Below are 6,000 nucleotides of genomic sequence, written 5' to 3'. Positions count from 1 at the left end.
ATGCACACGTCCAAACACGACCATGAACACACGCGGCAGAGAACAACATGGCAACACAGGCCGAGAGTGCCAGTGAGATAATGGCAGGAAGGAGCCGCTGGCCAGGCAGCAACCCACTCCACCAACACACTCAGGAGAACGGTACACTGTATGCAACTGTTCCCACGAACCCTCTAATCTCTATGCACGTAAAGTGAGAGCTGCTTATTTTTTGTCCAGAATATTGTCGATCTCAGTTCCTCAAGAGACCAAACACACACACACACACACACACACACACACACACACACACACACACACACACACATATACACACACACACACACACACACACACACACACACGCTAGGTACTCACATGTAGAAGGGCCTGCGGGAGCCGTCTCTGTACCACACCACCAGGACAGGAGCGTCCCTGGGCCTGCTGTTGGGCGGCCATGCACGGCAGGTGAGCGGGTGTACCGTCCACGGCGTCCACTGTCGACATGGGCCCTGCAGGACAAACAGCGACATCTCAGTTAAAAAAAATAACAGCCGCAATGTGACAGAAAATATAAAACGCTCACAATACATACAATTTCTTTCCCTACAGCACAAAAGTAAATACGTCCAAACACTTCAAATATTAACAAGGCTGTCAAAAAATTATTATTATATTTGATTGCATATTGATCATTCTAAAAATTAATCGCGCTGTTGTTCTGATGCCAAATCACACTTACACAGTGAACGATTTTTTTTTTTTTATGTAAGAGGGACTAGCCAATGGAAATAAAAATATAAAAAAATAAAAAAGGTCCACTTGAATGACAGTTCCGAAGGTCAAATGGGATAATCAAATATTGAAGGATAAGTGTCTGACAGCTTCCCTCTTGAAAAAGTTCAAATCACAGGAAAGTGGAAATACAGAAGCAGGCTGGGAGTTCCAGAGTCTTCCAGAGAAAGGAGACGACGGAATGGACAACATCACTGCGAAGAATCTTAATGGTAGCATGAAATAGTCGGTGGGTGGAGGAGAGGGAGAAACACGCCGTGAATCATCCAAGGTGGGGTTTTTAGTGAAGGTTTGAGCAAAGAGTTCATCTTCTTCCGCCTTATTTATTATTATTCTTCCCTAATATTTTACGTAATATTTTCTAATTTAGTGGGTAATACGTTACCATATGCGTGAGTTACTACATTGCCATTATTTTTGTAGCCTTTACAGCCACGATAGCAAGGTGACGACTGAGTTATTGGGATGAGAGAGAGAGAGAGAGAGAGAGAGAGAGAGAGAGAGAGAGAGAGAGAGAGAGAGAGAGAGAGAGAGAGAGAGAGAGAGAGAGAGAGAGAGATTAAGACAAAGGCAACGAAATAAAGTCACAAATTACAAATAATCACGTTCCTGATGAGAGTTAATCATCATAACACCACTTGTGCAACACACACACACACGAAAAAAATAAAATAAAATAAATAAATAAAAATAAATAAATAAATAAATCCTCTTGTAATTTTCTATTTCCTTGCTCCCTCTGCCTTTCCCCTTTTCTCCGTTCTTTCCTCCTTCCAACTTTTCTTCCTTTCCTCCTCTTCCCTGCCGCTACCTCATACTGACACACTGTCTTCCCTTCTCTCCCTCCCTCCCTGGCCTGACTCTCCCACTTGATGCAGAGCAACTGGCGTTGTTAAGCACTCAGCTGGCCCGACTTCCTGTTCCTGCCTCTCAAAACACACACACACACACACACACACACACACACACACACACACACACAGTTACATGACATTGTACTACTTATAACTTATAATTATTATTCCTGTAACTTCAGTAGTCTCCTTGTTGACACAGGGATGCCAGAGAACATAAGAACATAAGAACATAAGAAATAGGGGAAGCTGCAAGAAGCGACCAGTCTTACACGTGGCAGTCCCTGTATGAAATATACCTACCTATTTCCACCTATCATCCCCATCCATAAACGCGTTTAATCTTTTCTTAAAACTTCCTAATGTCTGAGCACTAACAACATGATTACTGAGTACTGAGTACTTACAGCAAATACACTTGGCCTCCAGGCATAGTACACTTCATGATCTTTATTTTGTCTGAACTCTTCTTCACTACATTCTTTCCCGCGCTGACTACGGAAAGAATAAAACACTGTTACCAGACGCGGCACAGAGGGAGACTGGGGAAATTCATGTATGATTCAGACTGTGTGCATTACTAAGCCCACCGCCCACGTCTTCAGCATTTGTGAGTGTAATGTAGTGACACGCACGCATCGTCACCTTATGTGTCTTCACCACGGGACAAAAGGTTCTCCCAGTAATTACGAGGTCAGTCTCTCGTGCTCTCCATCAGCGTGATGCAATTACCCTCAAAGATGTATTGCTCTCATACAGTTTCTTTTCCTTAATGTCATTCACCCGCCTTGTTCTTGCTTCTCTCTCTCTCTCTCTCTCTCTCTCTCTCTCTCTCTCTCTCTCTCTCTCTCTCTCTCTCTCTCTCTCTCTCTCTCTCAATCCTCCCCCTGTCTCACATATTTCTTCAGTGCAAAAGATTCGTTTACCTTTTTTTATTTCACAAACTTTTATTTCCTTTCCTTCCGCTGCAGTATCTTTCTCTCTTTTTTTTTTTTTACAGTTTATTTATACAAAGTTATTAAATATAGTTGAAAGACGTTACTCTCTCTCTCTCTCTCTCTCTCTCTCTCTCTCTCTCTCTCTCTCTCTCTCTCTCTCTCTCTCTCTCTCTCTCTCACCTCCAGAAGATACGGTGATATTTTGTCTTTGTTTGTCTCTCTCTTTCTTTGTACTACTGTAGTCTTCCGTTTGAATTAAACCATTTTGCCTTCTCTGTCTGACTGTCTGTATCTATGTCATCTTTCTTACTTTGCCCAGTTTTTACTATTTGTTTTCTTCAATTATTTTTTTCTTTTCTTTGTACTCCTCCTCCTGCTGCTCCTCCTCCTGCATTTATCTCTCTTCTTAGGTGACGTAATTTCACAATGCCCTAAAAAAACTTTCCTTTCCAGCTGTCTGAATCTAATTTTCTCTTCCCCTTTTGTCCTCACCTCCTCCCTTGTTTATGAGTCTTTCGCTTCTACGTTGATTCTTTTCTACCTCTCCTAAGACCAATTTCGTTTTTTTATTTAATTTTATACCGGATATTCTCTTCTATTTTTCTTTTATACATAGAATTATATTTTTCGTTTGTCTTAGCTTCTATTCAGCATGTCTTTTGTTTTTTGCCCATTGTGTCTATTTATTCCCTCTTCCTTTTATTTTCATTCTTTCCTTGCATCCCTTCACTTCCTAACCTTCAGAATTTTCCAGCAGGTATTTACTTATCTATTTATATTTCTATATTTTATTTATTTATTTATTTATTTATTTACTTTTTATTTTATTTATTTTATTTATTTATTTATTTATTTATTTATTATTATTATCATTATTATTCTTTTTTCTTTTTCAGCGCATGCTTGCTCACACCAGCTGCAGTCATCAAGTGTCCTGTCCGCTGAGATCCTTCAACGCTTACCATCAGCACAATATCTATTTTTTTTCTTATTGTTTCATCAGTTCTGTAATTCCAGTGCACTGTTCACACCTTACTTTGGGAGCTGAGCATCGCTAGTGTTGCTTACATTTTATGACACCACTTTATCTGAAAATTTTCCATCTTTTTTTTCTTTTTCGCATTAAAGTTCACAAGTAAGGACGACCATATTCTGAAAGACTTTCGCAATTCACCTTCACTACTTTCAAAAGGCTCTAGTTAAAGCTAAACGGGATTTTTATCGTTGTAGTGAGAGATCAACAAGATTTTTGCGTTACTAAGAGGAGAAACACTCTAGGGAACCACGCTAATCATCACTGTGGCCTTGGAAAACAGTCACTGTGAGAGAGCAAAGCGTTTTAGAATATGGGCTTATGTGCATCGCTGAGAACGCCTAGAGTGAACACGGTCAAGAGTAGCGCAGGGCAGCATCAGCCAAGCTTCAACACCAACGGGTAGAGGAGATGCGAAAGTGGCTGCCGAGTGACGTGGGTGCCTGTGGGTGGGACGAGAAGCGACGGAAGAGCGGAAAAAAAATGTATATGGTATTCGGTGCAAAAAATTTTCTTCAGTATTGGTAGCGGGAGTAATGCATGGCTGTACTTGGGCATTCTCTCTCTCTCTCTCTCTCTCTCTCTCTCTCTCTCTCTCTCTCTCTCTCTCTCTCTCTCTCTCTCTCTCTCTCTCTCTCTCCGTGTGTGTGTGTGTGTCATAATGAAAAACACTCTCGTATACCTCACCAACACCCGGGTAAGCAGAGTGACACCACTAATTTACTCGACACTATCATTAGTTTGGACCGTAAGCGAAATCAAGTAGCATTGTTGTGTTTGATTAGGAGAGAGAGAGAGAGAGAGAGAGAGAGAGAGAGAGAGAGAGAGAGAGAGAGAGAGAGAGAGAGAGAGAGAGAGACTGCGTACTTTGTAAATTTAACACAAAAAAGATCCTTATTTATGAGGATTCATTAATGAGGGTTAAGGGAAATGGCTTCTGATCACACCAACTGCTACCGCCTTTAAACTGTGTGTGTGTGTGTGTGTGTGTGTGTGTGTGTGTGTGTGTGTTGGTATAACGACCCTCATATCTCTTCTCAACTATTCTCATTTTCTCCTTCCTCTTCCTCTACCTCCCTAATACTTCCTCTCCCTCCCCTCATCCTTTTCACAGCTGACCTCTTACCCTCCCTCTCTCTCTCTCTCTCTCTCTCTCTCTCTCTCTCTCTCTCTCTCTCTCTCTCTCTCTCTCTCTCCATCCCCCTTTCCCTGTTCTCTCACCATCCTAACAGGCCGCCCCTTCCCTCCCTTCCCTTCGCTCAGTCCACAGCACCAGGCCGCCCCACAACTCCCGCGAGAGAGGCCACGAGTCTTGATCTGATGGCCGTGGGTTTGAGCCTCAGCCGTGAGCTACTCGATGCAGAAAGCGAATCTCTCCGGTACCTGTGGCAAGGGTGTGTGACCTCACGGGAACAGGCCGCGTGGAAAGTCATTTCCGCTTTTCCCCTTTCACTCTCCGCTACAGTAAATTCTCGCCTTCTTTCCTTTACCAGTCAGGAAAAAAAAAAAAAAACAATCTGGCCTTATCCAACAGCACAGACACCGTCATTACCTGCGGCAAAACGTATTTTCCAATTTCATGTTCATGATATTCTTCTTTTTTTTTCCAATAATGAAATATATTAACGCGAAAGTAAAAATCATGTTAACTGTGATGCGTGAAACGTGTTTTTCTGCGTCACTTCTCACTGCAGAGAGAAACTTTGTGTTGCCATTGAATTAATAACTACTGGCGAAGTCATGACGAAATAATTCACTAGTTCAGGGCAAATTATACTTTCAGTGATACAATTAAATCAATTTCGCAGTGAGTGGAGTTGAAAAGTTGCCACACACGGCGGCGGGAAAAGACACAGGCTGTGCTCAAGGCTGACTCATTGCTGCCAGTCGCCCACATGAAGGTGAAGCAACAAACACACACGCGCACATGGCGAGTCACGAACACTGCGAGAAAAAAAAACCTTGTCACCAACTTCTCAACACTGACCTGCCTCCCTTGCACCAGTAAAGTGCCTAATTACCACCCTGCCTGTATTATTTCGTGGACGCCTTCCAACCGTCGCCTCGCCAATGCCACACCGCCGCCACCCCAGGGAAATAGACGTTTTCCTGGGACCATTACGTCACGTCCCGCTGCCATTATGTCTTGTTCGCCCCGTACATGTTGCGCAGGAGATAATGGACACGACCCACCTTTATTCCCACCTACCTCTTCTCCTCTAGTATCGTCTCTTCCAGCTTCTCCTTCTGCTTCTAATCCAATTCTTATTTCTCGTTTACGGCTATTTTCTTTTGTTTTCTGCTTCTAAGTGTCTTCTTTTGTTGCCGTGCTCTTCCTGTTCCTTGTTTATTTACATTTTTTTTTTTTTTTCTCTTCCGTTCTCATCATCACAACTCTGCT

This window comes from Scylla paramamosain, unplaced genomic scaffold (assembly GCF_035594125.1).
Source record: "Scylla paramamosain isolate STU-SP2022 unplaced genomic scaffold, ASM3559412v1 Contig12, whole genome shotgun sequence".
In the NCBI taxonomy this organism is placed as follows: Eukaryota; Metazoa; Arthropoda; class Malacostraca; order Decapoda; family Portunidae; genus Scylla; species Scylla paramamosain.
This window is presented reverse-complemented; position numbering follows the sequence as displayed.